This window comes from Aethalodelphis obliquidens, unplaced genomic scaffold (genome assembly GCF_003676395.1).
Source record: "Aethalodelphis obliquidens isolate GAN/ISIS:26980383/991018 unplaced genomic scaffold, ASM367639v1 scaffold84, whole genome shotgun sequence".
Classification (NCBI taxonomy): domain Eukaryota; kingdom Metazoa; phylum Chordata; class Mammalia; order Artiodactyla; family Delphinidae; genus Aethalodelphis; species Aethalodelphis obliquidens.
This window is the reverse complement of record NW_020838028.1, coordinates 3,304,551-3,325,414: the sequence shown is the minus strand read 5'-3', so window position 1 is coordinate 3,325,414 and position 20,864 is coordinate 3,304,551. Positions and strand designations below refer to the sequence as shown.

The 20,864-nt window shown below is 32.2% G+C and overlaps 1 protein-coding gene across 4 annotated transcripts in view; it reads right to left on the bottom strand.

Moving 5' to 3' along the window:
- Nucleotides 1–20,864, bottom strand: part of ADAMTS20 (ADAM metallopeptidase with thrombospondin type 1 motif 20) — a 203,604-nt gene that overhangs the window by 52,443 nt on the left and 130,297 nt on the right. The gene's annotated exons all lie outside the window — the stretch shown is intronic.

Below are 20,864 nucleotides of genomic sequence, written 5' to 3'. Positions count from 1 at the left end.
CGTCACCCACAAAGTGGAAGGTACGATAAATATCAGCTGATTAATTGATGTTGATTCTTGGTGCAAGCAGTTATTTGTTTTTATTAAACTCTAAAATAATTTATTAAAAGTTTACTTTTCCATGAAATATATTTATTGGATATTAAACTCAAAGTCTTCTAGGAAAGATAGACAAAATGTATAAAATCAAAGAATTGCAAAGTAAATTATGCTTTCGTTACACTTTTAAAGTAGCACTCTCTTTCCCCAAGATCTGAAAAGGAATAAGTACATTATTTTATCATGTCTGATGAATTCCATGTGGGCATTTAAGTAAAAGAGAACACATTATGCAAAGAATTATGTTTTGGTTGGAACGAAGCAGTCATAGAGTAAATAACTAGTGAAATGTTACCTTCCTTCTCTCAAACCACAATACATTCTGAGTTGTAAAGTTTCCACAAAATAGCTTATTTGGTAGAAAAACCCAAACATGGTCATTCTTTGCTCTGGGACCCCAGTAATTCTTTTCATTTTTGTTTTTCTCTATTTTATATCCCTAATACCATCTTATTCCCTTGAGGTTTTATTAACTGTATAATTTTTTTGAACTTTATTTTATTTTTTACATAGCAGGTTCTTATTCATCTGTTTTACACGTATCAGTGTATACATGTCAATCCCAATCTCCCAATTCATCCCACCACCACCACCAACACCCCATCCCTCTTTCCCCCCTTGGTGTCCCTACGTTTATTCTCTATATCTGTATCTCTATTTCTGCCTTGCAAACTGGTTCATCTGTACCATTTTTTGATTAACTGTAAAATTTATTTCCAGCATTGTCGTCAAAGTTTGTTTTTCTTTAAAATCATCTCTGTCATCCTTAGTTGACAGTCTTACTAACTAACCCTTTCTGAGATTTTTCCATGAATACTAGGGAGCAATAGCTATAGGAAGTGGTGACATTAAATGTAAGTAATCTGAATTGACTATTCTTATAAATTAGGTGAAGACACGTGCCTATTTAAGGAAAACAGGGCGTTCAAAGCAAATGTAGAATTTGCAGGCCCTAAAAATAGAATAGAATATCCAGAACTGTGCAGGTTGACTGGCACATTCAATCTCAAGATGGACAGTTGGAATTAATGAGTCCATTTTCACATGATTAACTTTGGAACAAGTCTATTCTCGTTTTTGAAATGAAGTTGTACATAATTACAGAACGATTACTTCTGATATTGGAAGTGTGGATTATTGCTTTGTTTGCATATAAGGATACTACAGAAGAATGAATGAATTGACAATTTGTGAGAAACTTGTTGTTAATTTAATTCTAGAAACTTAAATTGCAAGACAAAATAAAACAAGGAAATGAAGTTTACCTAGCTCCAGTTCTAGAAAATGGAAAACTGTGGAGTTTGTGCGTGTGTGTTAGACTTTCATAAACTGTAATGGTGATTGGGTCTCTATCCTCTCTGAAAGTAGTGGGAAACATACTGATATTGGGAGAATTAGTATGTACCCTAATTAACAATAAAATAGACCTGAAAAGTAACTGTTACACTATACCGTTGTCATGTATAAACTGCCTTTTACTGACAACAAACTGGGTAACTGTATGTAAGTTCTTTAATCTCACTCAACCTCTATTTTTCTTACGTAATATTAGTAAAAGAATAACTATTTCATATAAATGTCTGGGTAAAGGTAAGGAGAAAGGAATTTTTTAAATGAGAGAAGGAGCCAAACTTAAAAAACTCTAAAGAATTTATAATGCTATAGCAAAATGTAAAAAATATTAAAATTAATAAAGAATAAAAAGAATCCTACAAAACTTAATGTTAATTATATGAAGGACAACCACGAAAATGTCTCCCATAATGTAAAAGCGAATGGGAAGATGACATAGAGAGAGAATATTGTTTCCTGGAAAACACTCTGCTCATTCCCAGCTCACGACATTTGCACATGTCATGTCCTCCAGTCCCAGCACTCTCCTTCCATTTCAATCCCTACATATTTTTCAGTGCTGAGTTTTAAATCTCATTCCCTCTGCAAAGCCTCCTTTGGCTGCTGGAGGATATCAGTCCAGGCTAGATTAGGTGTGGCTCTTACAGAGCTTTTATACCTCAATACCTGGTTACCTCTTCCCCTGTTTCTTTTCCCTGCTAGACTATAAATTCTACTGGGAACAGACTTATTACAGGAAATCATGAAAAGTAGAAAGAACCCCAGAATCACTTGTTCCTAATTTAACGTGTTATGAACCATTCTTCTTCTCAAAAGAAGAAATAATTGTACCATTGTACCATGAACCATAGTTCTCCTAAAATAATAACTATTTCACTGGTGCTACCTTAGCTGATTTTAGATGGTATATTTTAAATTTAATGCTTAAATTACATAGTAATGGTCAGCCTCAATTTTAGCTATAAAGATCCCTTAGCTAGCTCTTTGAAAACCGGAGTAAAAAAGAAAAGAACCTAAAGTTTGGTCTACTGAAAAACAAGTGAAGTCAAAGTTAAGAGTAAGAATTAATTATTCGTGGGATCTATTTTAATTAAGTTTGACTAGAAAAGTAGCTAGGCAAAAAAAAAGTAGCTAGCCTAGAAATTTGGCTAGAAATGTCTATTTCACTTGCCACTGCATAGTGTCATCTATGGGTGAAGGAGTATATTTTTGTTTCTATGTTCCTCACGTAAACTTTAGCTAAATAACTCTAAGAATAAGTACTAAAACTAATATTTGACATTTTATATTAGAAAATTATTATTAGAAACACTTAATATTAGAAAAGAGCTATAACATCAACTATAAGTTCTACATTAAATATTTTTAATGATTATCAAGATAAGCAACCAATCAGTGAAAGCACAGGTTTTACAGAAAAACTTAGCAATTCACATAGATTCTCGGTTTTTTATTTAAAATTTCCTAATTAATTCAATATATAGTCTAAATAATTTCCAGTTCTCTAAATGGACTTCAATCAGTAAATTTGGCAATGATCCCATTGTTTAAAGTCAGCAGGGTCAGTTAGTCGTTCAAGGTCAATTAGTCAGAACTAAAAGTATCTTGTAGCAATAAAACTACAGCTTCCTTAACATTCCTCTTCATTTGCTGATAAGGAAAATATTTAACATTAAACAAGTATTATCAAAATTTGATAATACCATTGTAAACATTTTATTCTATATTATGGTTTATCACAAACCATTTCAGGGATAGTTAAAAATAATGACATTTAGTTTTTCAGCTATCAGAAATAGCATAACTTGACTTAATTTTAGTTTTCTAATGTTGTTATGCAAAAAATGACTAACAAGAAAATACAAAACTGAATAAAAATAAGTGAGTTACTATTAATCAATTTCACTTTGCTTTTCAGAATCTTTGGAATCTTCTGGTTGTTTTTCGAAACATAATCATTAAGTCATCAAACAACCTAATGAAGAAATGAATTTTTACTTTATTTCTAGATGTCACATTATCTCTGTTTCCTGACAGCAAGGTCCACAGTCATCTGTTGAAAATGTGAAAGCTCACAACTGGATGGCTGGGAGTCATGTCCATCCTATTGCTTACTGTATGACAGGTATTAGCTAAGACAACCAAGGAAAACCTGCTATCAAGTGACAAAGGGGTTCACACAGTCTTTTTGTTTTAGGAGAGCTAAACTCACAGAAATCCAATCATTTCACGTTACAAATCTAAGTCCAAATATACCTTCTCACTGCAAACCAGAAATGCTTTCCATCAAGACAGGTGCAACTGAATAAGAAGCATCGATTTACAATGAAAAAAATGGAGAGGTTTTGATTTAAACACAAACGTATCATAGTAGCTAAAACATAATCATGTACTTGGAAATAATTTGAGAGGATTAGTTGTCGTTTTCTTTGTCTTTATGAATATTCCAAAAGTATCAATGAATTTCTCATTATAGGAACATGTATTATTTATCTTTGTTTTGAACTTTTCAAAACTAAACAGTTGTATGCTTCTATAGTAAAGTTAAATTTTAAATTTTTCATGGAAAATTTTTGATCATAGCTATTTTGCCAGAGAATTTTTTTAAACTATGTTTTGGTGATTATGTTAAATGTCTTTACAACACTCTTATGAAACAAAAAAATTGTCTATGAAATGACATATTACAAAGGGAAATAATAGAGTTTCAGGCCAAAACAGTCTAGAAGTTAGATATTCTATGGAATAAAACACTATTGTGTGTATGCATTCATGGATATGTATGTTTCTTTTTTTCTTTCTGATTTTTAAGAAGCCTATTATAACATTCTCTAAATAAAGTAAAGAGGCTAATCAAACAAACAGACTACATCTAAACCCCAGGAACAGCGTGTTTTTTTTAAATTTCAGGAAGACAACGATAACTATCTAAGAGAAAAGCCCCACTATAGAAAAATCTTAGCTATGAGTTTTATACAACTATTAATACTTTGTAATTAAGGGCATTCCTTACAATGGTGGAATACTATTTTAAATTGAGCTCCAAAACTATTAGAGAAGTAAAACATTAAAGTAGTTAGAGCAAAACAGCCAGAGTATAGTAGAGTAGGGTATCTCTCTGTTTAAAGAGAAGCAAAAAAAGACAAAAATATGCATATTAAGAGTAGAGTGTCAACTCTGTAAATATAGTACTGCTACTGTTCCTTTAATTCAATGCATATGTGCAGTAAGGAGTAAGATACTAAATCTTATCAACAGGGACCCCATTCATAGTATTTCCTGAAAGATTATACTTAAGAGTTTTAAAGTTTAATGGAGTTTGAATATTTCCTTTTTAACCTGTTACAGACACCCTTTGACTATGCAAGACTGCATTTGGTTTTTAGAATACGTACTACTGAAATATTTCATTCAGTTGCATTGTATCTGATTATATTTAACATCTGCAAATTTAGACATTTAAAATTTTTCAAGTCAGATTCATTTGCAAAGATGTTTGAGTCTCAACTTAAAGGACAAAGAAATATATGCTTAATAACAAACATATCCAGTAAACTTTCACTACATTTATATTATTGTAAAAATTATAATATTTTGATTTCTATTTCATGTTCTAAAATTTTTTGGGGGGGTATATATGTGTATATTTACATACACACACAAAATGGACTTACAGTTCTAAGCTAGTCAATGCAACACAATTATCTCATGTATAATTTATCTGGCTAATTAAATTGCAAGTAATATTTAAAGATAATTTACTATAATATAGTTATGGCTATGGAAAAATGTTGTGATTATTTTCACTTTCAAATATAAAACCTGAAGCAAAATTGCAATAACTCATGCAAGTACTTTATACAGAAAATTTCACTTATCATATACTGTTTTCCACACATAAATATTAGGAAATTGGGATAAAAATCACCCCAGTATATGATAACTAAAATACTCAATTATTGGATTCATTTTCTTCAATAATAAGATTTGATAAACAATCCCTATAAACCTGCAAACATGAGTTACAGAACTCAGGTTTATTTTGCTAGAAGCAACAGTAAATGTAAGTCTAATTCAAATGTAAGCACTATTTGTAGCAAATAAAATTGCTCAGGAAAAACTGGCATTAGTTTAAAGCTTGTAGATTATTCTTTTAACTTTCTGTCTAATAGTATAGTGTATGTGCATTACAAAGGAGTAATGAACATTTCAGACGCCTCTGTAAAATCTCATCTAAAGAGTTCCTGTTCAGAGATTTTATTGACTCACTAACATAAATCTTAACAATTACATGGTATCAGGAAAAAAACTGTTACTCTCAATATGAGAATAATATAACTCTTGTCTAATTTTAACAATTCTTTAGGGGCCATTATTGTGCATTTACTTTTTCTTAATGTCTTTATACAAATCACAACAACTGGGACATTACTTTTGTTAGATGGTATGGCACGTTCCGTGATAAAAACCCACATTTTAACCCCTGGGAGCTGCATTCAGAACCATGAGCATCTGCTTTCCTGGATGGAACAAAGCAGAAAACTATTCAGTGTGGGTAGACCATAAAAAGGTAAAGAGATCAGAAAAATAACTAAAGCATACCTTTAAAAAAATAGATTGGCTTTCAAGGCATTACTTACTATGGTAACATTTACAAAATTCTTAAAATCAAGTGCCAACAGAATAGCAGGATTTACCATTTCAAGTTTCTACAAATGTTTTCATGCTAGCTGTGGGAGTTAACAGAAGTAAAGCCAAGAAGTTTGCTTTCAAGTAGGGTTATAAAGATCTGAAAAGGAATATGCACAGAGAACTCTCAGATGAGAAATAAAAAATGAGCTCTATGAAGGCTTTGATAAGGGAAAAGTCAGAGTTGAAATTAAAGGAGCGATACCCACTGCACCTATTTATGTCTATTTATCATATGCAATAAAAGTTGTGAGGCAAAAATGTTTTCGGGATTAATTTTTCAGTGAACTTAAGCTAATTTTAAAATTATATTAATCAGATAAAGATTATTTACGTTAAAATTTAAGGTGGGGTTTTATAGTTTTTACTACTGGGGAGTGGAAGATAGAATAATAAAAAGGGCATGGAATTTGGAATCAGAGACCTACACTTGAACCTCAATTGTCAGCAGTTGAACAGCCTTGGGCTAGGTCTTAACCTTCCTAGTCCTCAGTTTTCTCATCATAAAGTGGCAATAATAACACCTACACCTCAGGGTAGTTGTGAGATTAAAGGTGATAATGGATGAATGAACCTAAAACAGTGCTTGACACAATACTCTAAAGTCATATTAAACCCCCGTTCCCCTTTTTCTTCCTTTCCCAAATCCTCAGTAAATACATTTTAAAAAAGGTAGTGAAAATACAATCCACGGTGTGGGTTTCTCTATTAAACACTTGAATGGAATAGGGGCATGGTTCAACACTCATACATTTGTAGCTCATTCAGTAGTGAGAGAAGGAGGGTAACCACCTCAAGGGAATTCAGGTAAGACCCTATCTTGTTCCCTCTGTAAAAAAATTCTGTTTACCAAGATGCTGAAAAACTCATCAGACATACTTCAAGTTATTTCAGAGTGGAGAGAAGGAAGAGAAAGAATAGGAGGTGAATAGACATATGGTCAAAAAAAACCCCAACAAAAACCTAACCAGTTTCCATTAAAAATGATGGAGTGATCATATGTGTTCATTTCCCCCTCCCTCCTTGATTTTTTTTTTCAACCCACAAAGTCAAAGCCAATAAAACAGACTGGAAGATGCAAAGAAGAGAAAAGACCAATGTGAAGCAAGACAACCTTGTACCTACAAGACCTCTGAGCCACTTAGCACCTGGATGCAACAAGAAGGGCTACATCTCCTCAACTCCTCTTTAGGCAGATGAGGGGTTTATTCTTTGGAGAAATTAAATTGCAGGAGTTCCAGAGTTGGGGATGCTGGAGGAAGAATAAGGGAATTCTACGCATTGAACTCTTGACCCTTAATCTCTCTGCCCAGAGTACTCTTGCTAACTGGCAGGGGGTTCAAGCGTTCTTCTCTGAGAAACAGTGTCTCCAAGAGAAAAGACCTTAAACTATTGACTTACAGGGAGTATCATCAGTCACTAGATGCTATCCAAACGCAGTTTCATATCAATTCTCTAGTGCCTTACTCTTAAATATGAGCTGCAGAAAATTATCAACTTTTGAAAGAAAAGACTTCCATAGGAAAACCAGAAAACCACTCCCACCCTTACCCAAAGAAAGGGTCCAAAGGATAAGGAGACCATCAAGAGAGAATCTCCCCTCAAAAAAACAGTAATTAATATGAGAGAGAGACTAGATGCTATATGGGCAAAAGAAGAATAGAATACTATGACCCCAAAGCAATTAGAATGCAAGAAAAGGCTTTGGATAATTCAATATGTAATAACATAAATAATTCAAGAGATGGTTTATACACTGACAAAGTTTCCCATCAAGTAAAATCAAATGACAGAGACAGAAAATAAGAGAATTAGAGGATCAAGAATTCTAATATTCAACTAGAAAGAGTTCAAGAAAGAACAATGAAAATAGTTGCATAGATATTATCCAAGAAATAACAAAGTTGACTTTCTCAGCACAAGTCTCCTTAATGAAAGGGCCTATAGAATGCCTAACAAACTGAATTTTAAACACACACAAACACTAAGTCACTTTATCATGCAATATCAGAACAACAGGGACAAGGATACCAAAAGCTTCAGTGACACAGACATGAAGACAAAGGCACCTACAACAAATGAGGAGTCAGAATCACCAGACATCTCAGAATGCTAGAGGATAAGATAATCCCTTAAAAATTCTGAGGGAAATTGTTTTCAAGCCAGAATTCTAAAACCAGCCAAATTATCAATGAAATATGAGGACTGACCAAAGACATTTTCAGATTTGCACAAAAGGAAAAATGTACCTCCCATTTTTCATCTTTCCAGAAGATACAGGGAAAAGTGTTTTCAAATGCAAGAGTAAATTAAAAAAAAAAAAAAAGAAAACATGTGATGCAAGAAAAAGTCATCATAATCGAAACTGAGTGAAAGGCTTCACAGGATTAGAGAATGGTCAGCAAGGTTGTTTGTCCTGGCCAGATCAGAAGAGGATGACTGGGGGTCAGGGGGCTCTGGGAGGAGTCTAGGAAAGAGAAATATCTGAGCATTTAGAAAAAAACATTCATAGAGATTTTATATACGTGTTCAAGCACTTGAGAGAAAAAATAATAATTGGAACATTCAAAGAAAAACTAAGCAAATTTTTAAAGGAAGCAGTTACTAACTCTAGGAAAATCAGAGTTGTGCAAGAAAGGAGCAGTGCTTTAGGGACCTCCTTGGTGGCGCAGTGGCTAAGAATCTACCTGCCAATGCAGGGGACACAGGTTCGTAGCCCTGGTTCAGAAAGATCCCACATGCTGCAAAGCAAGTAAGCCCCGTGCGCAACAACTACTGAGCCCGCACGCCTAGAGCCTGTGCTCCGCAGCAAGAGAAGCCACCACAAGGAGAAGTCCGCGCACCACAGTGAAGAGTAGCCCCCGTTCACTGCAACTAGAGAAAGGCTGCATGCAGCAACGAAGACCCAACGCAGCCAAAAAATAAATTAATTAATTAATTTTTCAAAAAGGAGCACAGTGCTTCAAAGTACACTACTTGGCTTCACAGTGACGTAAGGAACACTAACTGTTGACTGAATCAAGATTTATTTTGAAGATAGGATTGTAGAATTAGCAGTCCATTTAGGAATTAAATAGTCAACCTCTATAAAAGGAAGTCAATAGGTAATTTTTTTTTTTTGATGCATCAATAAATAGCAAAGTAAGCCTGTTCGGGAATAAGGAATTACGTATCAGAAGACATAGATAAAAGGATTTAAAGATTAATTCTGGGTTAGGAAAGACTGCAACAGGAGATAGCTTTTTTTCTTTATCAGCATTTTAGCATCACTTATTTTTTTAACTATGTACATGTGTTACATTAATAAGACTATATTCAAAACTGTAATCGATGATATTTAGTTCATTAATGGAGATCAATGCCAAACTGGGTGAGCTCTCTCTCGAGGTATGTGCTTGAGCTCTGGATCCACCTGGGTATGGAGGAGACTATTAATTACTTTATGAAGACATGAAATGCACGCTTCCCAATTTACTTATGACATAAAGTTGGAAGGATTTATTTAAAAGTCAAATATGAGAATTTAAATAAAAACTATACGAATGCAAACTACTAGAGAAAAAAATAGAAGTTCTATACTTTTACTTAAAAATATCTACTCCTAAGGAAAAATAAAATTAATAACAGTATCATATACCATACATATTAGGCTTATACTGATGTAAGATCAGTATTAAAAAAACTAGGTGACCACTAGGAACTGAAATTTGATGCAATATTGATTATATTGGGCTCAGTGTTCATATCAAGGGTGGCAATATTCTTTTTACAGTTAGACCATTTTTGCTAATGAATGAAATTCTAGATGTTAGATTTTGAGAGAGAGGTAAAAAAAGGTGATTACAATGATTAAAGAGTTGAACAAAATAAATATATTTAACCAGGAAAACAGAAAAATAGCTGCCTTCAAGTATTTGCTCTGTAGAGGAGGAATTTGATGTATTCTTACTTCAAGGTGCAGAATGAGAGTTACAGAGGAATATTCCATATATATCAATTTTACCTCAAAATACAGAAGAGCAGTCATATAATTTTCCTAAAAAGAAGTGGATTATGTTATGTATGGTCTCCAACTTTAGAAAGGTTCATCAACATAGAAACTGTGTATAATTCAGATGAGAAACTTAGTAAATAATCTATGCTTTGTGTAGAAGGATAGGAAAGAGGAAATTGAAAGTCTCTCCCAATTTTAAAGGTATAATACCAAAAAAATGTAAGAAAACAGTATTTTTAAAACATTTCAAGAATCACAATAATTTAACTTTTTAGATATATATTTATGGGTTTATTTTTAAAGCTGTATTATTTACTCAAACCAGAAAATCCAAATTCCTGCACACCTGAATTACAGGACATCCATTGGTAGGAGAATATGCCATCCTTTACTTCCTAAGAAATTTCAAATAAATCTTATAGTTTTATATTGCCTCATTCACTATGACATAGGTATCTGAATGAAATCATGAAGTTATTCCCAGACTTATAAATTTTAGTTTCTGATAAAATAGCTTTCAAAAAAGAATCTGCTTTTCATTATCATAGCCACAGCTAAAATCTTTCCAACTAATTTCTCTTTTAAAAACTTCTCTAGAGTTTTCCTAAGTATTAATATATATATATATGGAAACATTTTCCCAGTCAATAAGGAAGTGAGTTTTATGTACAAGTTTTCTCCATATTTTGACTTAAAAATAACTAAAAAATCCTCATAGTTTGAGAGTGACACAGGCATAAAAACTTGAAGACAATGTTTAATTTCATGAAATACAAAAAACGTCTCCAAAGCTCTCCTCAATATAAACCATAATCTTAAATGGCCTATTTAATTATATCTAAATAAATACCATATCCTTGTTAACATAATAGAAGTTTGGATATTAGGATGATTTTCATGTATAAATTATGCATCAACAAAAATAACTAGACTTTCTACCAAAATATGCCCACACATTAAAGATGCTGAAATAAAAAATAAATGAGAATTCTAAACTTAATAAGGTCAGAAACCACATCTATAAATGTTTACTGAATGAAAAAATGTTATGTAGAAAAAAAACGAGCAAATACATACAAACAAACATCACTTAAATATGCAGTTTATGTTATCTGAATGAGGTAGAGTTGAATGGCCCTTAATTCTACCAAAATTACATAGAAAAGAAAGCTTCATGTAATTTAGATCTCTTTCTCCAAGATTTTTGTTGTTGTTTTACTGATTCTATGGGGTGCCTTGTGGATCAGCAGAGATGAGAAACATCTCCTGGTTTCATCTAAAATTAAGATCTTGCCAATTTTAGCAACGAAATGCTGACTTGGAGACTGGAGCCCATATGAGCTCCTACTGTTCTTTTGAGCCTGGATGCTGAAGAAATGTCCACTGATGTGAGAGGAGCCAGGCCTGATTATCTTCCCTATTCCCAGATCTGAAAATATTCCTAAGGCCCATGAATAAGCAGTAAAAAAGCTTCCCTCAGATGGAAGGATGCAAACTCTGGTGGTAGAATATGGAGTCATTTTTTATTAGTGTGGCAGTAAAAAGTTCCTTTTATTCTTTCACTCTCCTATAAAGAATATATTCTCACAGAGCACACATCACCATTTACACGGTACAATTTGCACATTTTAATTCTCACACTATATTTAATGATATCCCAGAGTGATTAATTTTTAATCACACAAAATGCTTTCTGGTTCTACCTATTGAATATTATTATATTTGCATTTGTTTATGATGGGTAAAGTCTACTATAAGAAAAAATACTTTTGTGAATATATTTATACCCTGAAAAAATTACAGGCTAGAAATAAAAATGGTTCTACTTTGGGCAAGCCTTTTTTTGACAATTTTAATAATTTCACCAAAGTTCTCTTCCCCAGAAGTCTGACTGCTTGCCACAGTATTTTCAATTCTGTTTTTATTTATATTTTGGAACTAGGTTAGAATCATATTTCCTGCTATTAATAAATATCACATTAAAAGAAACGTTTGTCTCAAAAATGATGATAGTCATCTCTTTAAATGTATTAATTTGTTGTTGCTTTAGTCTTTTTTTATCCAGCTGTAATATGTAATATCTTCTATCTCATGATACATTCGTGTTTTTATCCTCCACACCAAGTACTATGCAACCATCGTTAACACACACTAACTGCTATGTAAATATCTACTGAATGAATAACTTAAGAGAAATCCATGAAGATTATAAATTTTAAAGTCTGATAATATCAAGTGTTGGGAAGGATGTGGAGCAACTGTAATTCCCATACAACCCTTCAGAAAACTGTCTGTCAGTATTTACTAAACCAGAACCGAAGCATTAACCAAGATTCAACTCCTGTCTACCTACCCAACAGATGTGCATATACATGTTCACCAAAAACATGTGTGAGAGATGTTCATAACAGCATTATTTGTATATCCCAAATTAAAAACTCCAATTGCTTGTCAACTGGAGAATATTCATATAAATTCATTAATTTATTCACACAACAAATTTATTCATACAGTACTAGAATGTAATAAGAAACTACAATTACATGCAACATGAATGGATCACACAAATGTCATATTGTGACTCTCACAAACAAATTCTCTAAGTTCCATTTATATAAAGTCCAAAGACAGGCAGACTTATCAGTGATTTTTGATGTCAGAATATGGGTAGCTTTGGGGGGTATAGTGATTGCAAGGGGTATGTGGGGAAATTTCTGGGGTGCTGTTCTTGGTCTGGGTGTTGGCTACTCAGGTGTGTTCACTAAAATTCACTGAATTGTACCTTTATGATTGAAAGTATTGCTGAATGTCACATTTCCTAAAAGTTTGAAGAAGAAGCCAAACTCTAGTCCGAATTGATTTCTTTCTTACACTAGAGTATTTTTGCTTCAGTAGATCTTGTTGCAGATTGTTCAATGTGTTATACTTATCTACTGCGTTTGGATTTTTAGCTTTTTGAGGAAAGAGAGTTAGTACTTATTATTGGATAAGTGATAATAAAAAGCAAAATACATCGAGTCTTTAAGTAACAGGCCCTATGCTAATCACTTTACCCATGGTCCATTTAATACTAAAAAGTGTCCTCTTTCGGTAGGCACTATTATTATATTCTATGAAACAAAATCTTCGAAATGTTCAGTAACTTTCCAAAAGTCACTCAGTTAAATAATAGCAGTTTTAACTCAAACGCAGGCATTCTAACACCACAACTCTTAATCACAAGATCTAGAATAGACTTACTATTAAAAGTTTCAGTAGGCTTAGGAATAATGATATTGCTTCAAACTCTTTTGGTAAATGAAAATTTACATTTCTCTTGGTGAAGTCAAGATTATATTCTCTTACGTGAAACTAATACAAAGCCAAGTTATACACCATCAAATGGGCCGCTCAATCTGCAGTTTGTAAGCATAGTAAATTCTTGACTCATTGCCCAAACTTTTTACTCTCTTCAAGCCCAAACTTAATTTATCTCAAAATTATCCAACATGACTTTTCTCAACTTTATTATCTTGACAATACGGTACTTGACAAGATGTTCTCTTATACATCTTTTCCTCCCATTTGCAAAAAATAGTCCCATGAATCTCTCCTCTACCAGCTTATTCTACTCCATTACAATTCGAGTGTTGTAATCCATAAATACTTGCTGAGTAACTGAGCAGTCCCTAAATCATCACTCTAAACTTTTAGAAGAGTCCCCTCTTGGACTTCTCATCTCCAGTCTCTGATATTTTCAATGTGTTTATAATTTATGATGAGAATTGCCTATGAATCTTCCTAAAACACTGCTGTGTTCCCACTCCAAAAAATTCAATGTTTTTTAACAAACTTAAAGAATTTTTCCATTTTTAAATTCTCTTAAGCATGATACTTATTGGTCCTCCTTGCTATGGCTCAATTCATATTTCTAACTTTATTCTTGCCCCTTGTCTCTCACAAACCAACCTACACTAGTCAAATAACTACTTTTTCTAGCCTCTGGTTTTGCTCAGCGTGATCTCCAACCTGGTTCCTCCTTTCCCACTCAAATCCTATCTACCCATCAAGGCTTATGCCTTCTTGATAAAGCCCTACGTTTCTCCAACTGGATGCACATTTTCTGACTTTCCATGACATCCATTTCTGCCTTGTGATTTGTGTATATATTTACTTTTCCCTGGACTGTGAATCTTTTGAGCACAGTATGTCATTCTTATTCATCTTTAGCTTTCTTAGCCCAGTGTCTGTTACAGATGGGCTCTTAATAACCTTGAATGGATTGATGGGGATTAATTTTTGGGAGCTCAGTGGCCACCATTCCCTTCATAGTTACCTCCAAAGTCTCTGAGTTTCCCTGGGTCACAACTGCAAAATGTCAAAAGTTCAGGGAGATTGAAAATAGCTCAGAGCAGTCTTAGAGGATCACCTTAGAGCTCAGTTACAACTGATACAGAAGAATTTGTTATGTGATCTACCAAAAACTTTGTAATACATCATTTAACTTTCACAAATATATGAATGTCATATAATGCATATTATATGATACCAGGGTTTTAGTACAAAGGTCATATCACAATAGGACATGATAGAGTACCTTCCTAGATATAGCCTACTAGATTTAGGTACATTGGTGAGTTTAAGTTTACCCAATCATGTGGGTAGGGGAGTACAACCAAGAAGCAGATGATGGTGTCTATGAAAACAAATTACATAATTCCAATCTTTACTGTGTAACGTATAAGGTTTTAGAGATGTTACTGAACCGTTAAGTCTCAAGTATATCTCAGAGGCAAGGTGATTCAATGGAGTACCAAAAACATTTTTTAATAGTCTCTGTTCACATTTGTTTTCATCTAAAGTAAGAAAATAAGCTTTACTATATGGGGTTATATGTCAGCCTGATATGTAATGCATATAATACATTAGGTATCCTGGCAGGGAGATCATCACTTGCCACTCACTTTCAGTGTACCCACCACACTTCACACACACCCACTTAGGAAGATGAACAGATTACAGTACATGTATCAACTCATAACACTATAATCAGATGAGTGCCATGACACACTGCTCCTGCTGGTTTTTCAGTTTTAACCACAGAGTTTTGCTGATTGTGTTCAAATTACCAAATGGGATCATGAAGATGAATTATTAATTTTTCTATTATGAAAAGAGGTTTGTTCCAAATTTGCTGATTTTTTCTATGATAAGGATTAAAATGTTACACCTGTCACTTAAACAAATAGACTTATAATCTCTCCTTTAAGATAAAGGAAACATTTAAGATTGGATGAGAAAGGAACTGCTTTTGGGAAATCCTTCTAAGGAGAGAACATTTTGAAATGTTTGGAAGTGTTTCTAGTGTTATGGGACTTTGTTACCATAAGTATGCCAACGATAAAAATTCTCCAGTGTATTTTTAAAACTTTGGAGCAAGATTTTCTAATATGTTTAAATTGCTTCCAAATCTTTCAAAGTTTCACTGTTTTAACAGTATTTGTTAAAATATAAAGATATAACCCCTTCCAGTACTTTTCAAGAAGCAAATGAAAGAATGGAAAATGGAAATTCGTCAATTTTCAATAAAAATTTTTAAAATAACTGGTATGATCCGATGATTTAAAATCAATGACTAGTTTATAACAGGAACATCCAGTGATAAACTTTGCTATATGGAGGTATGCATTTAGCAAAGTAATTTCTTCAGCTATGGAAGCTACTGAAATCACATATTGGAATAAACCAGACTTTTGAATTGCTCTAACAGTACTAAAACAAGGTTTTCAAACTAATGAAACATTCTACCACTTTTTAAACATGAGATGAGTACAATAATAGTTCACTGAGAGAAAAACTTTATTATCCATAAAATTAAAAATGTATTTAATATTCATCTTATCCTTTTAAATTTATATGTTCTATAAATCACATTTATATATTAGTTTATGCTTGCAATGTATAGATATATAATAATATATAAGGGTATGTGATCAAAATATTTTACTGAGAAACGTACATATAATTAAAAATTAGAAATTGTCTAGAAAATGTCAAATAGACTCTTTAAAGTGTTAATGTTTGACTCTGTTGTAATTATATAGGAACTAAAATCTGATTCTCAGTCTACCGAAAGTTGACACAAAATTATAACAAAAAATTAGGGATCTAATAAATGCACTAATATTAACAATGCCTGTATATCTCATACAGCATATAGATATTGTAGAATACTGAGACTGTTCTTCTAAAACATCTAAAAATCTATTTCCAGAAATTCTTAAACATTCTGAAGCATTATGCCTGGGAAAATAGAATTACAATGGAAACATGATCATCCATTTTCTTCATATAAAGAAAAATATAGCAGTATCACCATTTCACGTTGACATGTTTTTTAGAGTTATTTTAAACTCTACATTCTAACTTCACTCAACCAAACACACTTACAAGTATCTTTTTTTACATTCTCATCGTTAGATTATCTCCTTAAATTTTTCCTAAGTCACACATTTCAAACCTGCAAGGTCCATTTGTATCTCCAAAATTATTTTCAAAGCATCATATCTAGGGCAAACTATAAATCAGTCTACATTCTCCCTTTCGGTGATTCATGAAATTTATGCACACACACAGACAAAAGAAAAAGATGCTGCGATTAGGCAAAAACTAACCTATTCTTCTAGCACAGAGACTTGGACGCCACTCATCTCTAGCCAGGTTATAATGGAATACCTCCTGCTAGTTAAGGCTTTCTAGAAGGATCTACTGGAATAATTACTATGCTTTCAAATACAATTCTTATTACCAATTCTTGGATAATTATAATCTATTGAGCCCCCGATATTATGAGTCTTTAATATTATAAATCACAAAGTTGTTACTGAAATAAGATAGGAATCCCATTCTGCTTCTAATCATCTGTTTATCTGGTACCTTCACCACTAAACTGCAAACTCCTTGTACACAGGGATTGTGCCTGATTTACGTCTAGTGACTAACACAATGCCGAACATGTAGGGGATGCTCATAATTTGGGGGAGAGTTGACGAATGTACCGTAGAATGATATGGCAATATAATAAATGGAAACATTATTTCAACAGATTTCTATGATAAATTGGAAATAAAATAGATTTCCAGTCTGTTGGTATACTTGCGTGTGTCTTTTCCAAAGTTGCGAAAATAACTGATTACTATAAATTGTTTTACTGAACACTCCACTTTACAAAGAATGGACAGTTTCTTGAAACCATTTCCCCACACATTACCTTGTTCCCCTGGCTGATTCTGGTCTTAGGAGCAGTGGAGCCAGTAACAAGTTCCTTCCCGAGTACATTCCACCTTGAGCGGGAGCTACAGTTTAAGAGGCTGCCTGACCCCTCTGCTCAGTCCCTCAGTGCTCTTTTGTTACACAAAACTGTTAAATTGACAAACTGCAGATTTACTAGGTGTGTATGGCTACCCCATGCTCATTTCTGAAAGCGCCTCTATTTGTCACATTCTGTTGTATCATATTAGAAATTTAGTGCTCTCTCTCTCTCTATATATATATACACATATATATATATTTTTTAACACAATGCTACAGGAGGGTATTATTTTAAAAAGAGACACTTGGGGAAAAGGACTAGCATCAAGAGGGTTCAAGTATCAAGCTTTCCTTTTTAAAAAAATAATTTTCTCATTTTTAGAGGAAAAAACAATCTTGAATGGGAAAAATACTCTCTTTACCTCTGTGTGATCATTATTAACCCCAGAACACAATAGAATACACATCATTTTCTTACCCAACATGAATTCATTTTATGTAGGGAATAAAAAAATATTCATTTTATGTAGGAATATTCTAGGAAAATAAGTCACTTAAATGAGGTTTAGGGGGAAATAAAGATAAGTTAATATAAATTTCTTTAAAGAGCATTTGTAGAAGTTTATGTTACATGTAGTGTCCCTTACAATATAAAGGAAAAATAAAACTTTTACTCATCTTTTAAAGACTACCCTGGGCAAGAGCACATCTATTGTTAACTTACTAAAAGAATTTGCTTACATCACGAATTTTTATTCATTATTTATAACATATGAAAAGAATATTAAAATTTCTAGTATTTAAAAATTGATAGCCAACAATAAATCTTATTTTTAAATACCAATGTTAGTTTCTAATAGGATTATCTGAAAAATAGCAGTAGCTTATACATATACTCAGTAAAATTATGAAAACGTATACTATTCAACAATTAAATGTTTAATAAGAAAAATTAACAATTTGTTATTTAAGAAAAATACATCAAAAGAAAAGAGGCATTCATTATAATACAGGATCTGTTCAGTGACTTAAAACATTTTAGGTATTGATCCAAGGAATAAAAATATAACATACATGTGAATTATGCAAAGCACAAAGCCACAACACATCATTAATAAGCAAGGGTTAAAATACAATCATTTCACATTGACTAATCACAAAAATGCAGTCATTAAATTAACAGACATATGTTAAGATTTATTTATTCCTTTCTTTAATCATGCTTATAAATTATTACAACACAAGGTTTCCAACATGGAGAAAATTTAAATGTATATTTGCAACTTTTTTCCTAGTTACATTTTAATGATTTAGCACTTGGTATTTTAATTTTGCTTTAAAATGAAAAGTGTTTAAGATTTCATGTCACTCATATATGTGTATATATATATATACACACACACACATGTATATATATACATACATTTCTTAATTTTCTAACCTAGTAAATAGGATCTGAAATTAAAGTTGTACATGAAAGAATATCAACCTGATATGTTAATTAGAGGTATTCTGAAATTTGGCTAATATGCAACAACACTGAAAGAGGTAAAGGGTTATATCTGGTTTTAACAACAAAACTTCAGATCACTTAAACCCTTTTAATATAAAAGGCTAATTTAAGGAATAAAATTCTTCATATAATAAGAAATCCAGGTACTCTAATGATATATATTTACTTTATACCTATAAAAAGTTAATAAATAAAGTTTATAAAAATTCTGATATATACATCTACTGTGATTTTTAAATTTTTATCCTCAATTTATCAAAAAAATTATAGTTCTTTCCTAGTGCAAAGACTGAATTAGTCAATGAACTCCTTTGTGGAACAGACATGTATTAAATAATTGAAGACTTTTATATTTTTGTCCTACTATTTTTTAATTTGTGGTTATTGTTTTCTTGGTCATTTGTTTTTTGTGAGGTTGAAAAAAGTTACCTCTACACAGGGTCTTTAATGAACATTCAGGTTTTTCACTTATGACATCATTTACATACAAAAAAATAACATGACACAAATATATTGGAATGTAGTATTAGATATTATTCCAATACAGGAAACATTGTGTGATGTTGTACACCTTAAACTTATACAATAAGACCATATATATCTCAATAAAGCTGGGGAAAAATTATGTGAATATTACAGTGAATATGTAGAGAAGATTGATAAACATTAAGGTATTTTAAAATGTTAAAGGATCAAAAACATCTGACCCCAAATGAATATTTGCAATTGTAATATGCTATAACTTTAAGTACATTTTACATTAAATTTAAAAAGTTTTATAATGTTATTAAATAGAACAGGAGTCAACAAGCTTTCCCTAGAAAGGACCAAACAGTAAATATTTCAGGCTTTGAGGGCCAGTCTCTATTGCAACTAATGAACTCTGCTTTGTAGTGCAAAAGCAGCCATAGATAATACATAAAAAGTTGTGCATGACTGTGTTCCAATAAAACTTATTTACAAAAATAGGCAATGGGTCAGATTTCATAGTTTGCTGACCCCTGAAATAGAAAATCTGATTCAAAAGCACTTAATTTTAGGAACTTCAGTATCTAGCACAAAGCAGGAGACATAAGTAAATGTCTAATGCTTCGTGAATTAATGAATTCATGAACGAGTGGGGAAAATAAAACCTTCGTGTCTGCTTTCCTAATTGAGGCAAAATTCCAAGAAGGCAATCTATGGATTAAGTCTTATTAAGAACTAGGCTTGCAAATTAAACCAATAAAATGAAAGAAAATGAAACAGATATAGTAAGGAGAAAGTGAATTTCCAATCTAAAATGACTAACAAAAAATATCTTTATAGTGAGTTCCTACAGTACTTCACATCTCTCCAACTAAACTGTAAACTCCATAGGGGTAAGAAATATGTCTTTATTATTCCTGTAGCACAGTACCTAGGATATAGCAGATGGTCAGTGAACATATTATTAAGTAAATATGTGAATGCTTTCCATAGCAAAATATGTTTTTTGTTAGTTCCTGAAAAGTAATGGCTCTCTACTTCTAATGCAGCCATTTAACTTTAAGATCCTCCTATAAAGTTAAAATGTTCTGTTGTTTTGTATCAGTCACACTGACTCTAAAGATGAATTTCAGCCTGAACTGGAACTTGACCTGTTCTTCAAATAGCATGAATTGAAACAGGTTTACATTTCATCATAAAGCTTTGACTTGGGTGAAGTAAAACAAGTGTACACATCAGGGTTGGATATAAAACCAGAGTTATAATTATTTTCCAAATAAAGAACTGTTTAACTTTATAAATTTAATTATAAATAGATTATAGACTCCAATCAGTTTTTCACCTGAGAGAAGTATACTTAGTTGTTCATGATTTAAAATATCAAAAGTGACCAAAATGCTAATTTCAATATATTTATATATTAATTATTCTTCAAAGCCTGGTATTTGAAAAATACTA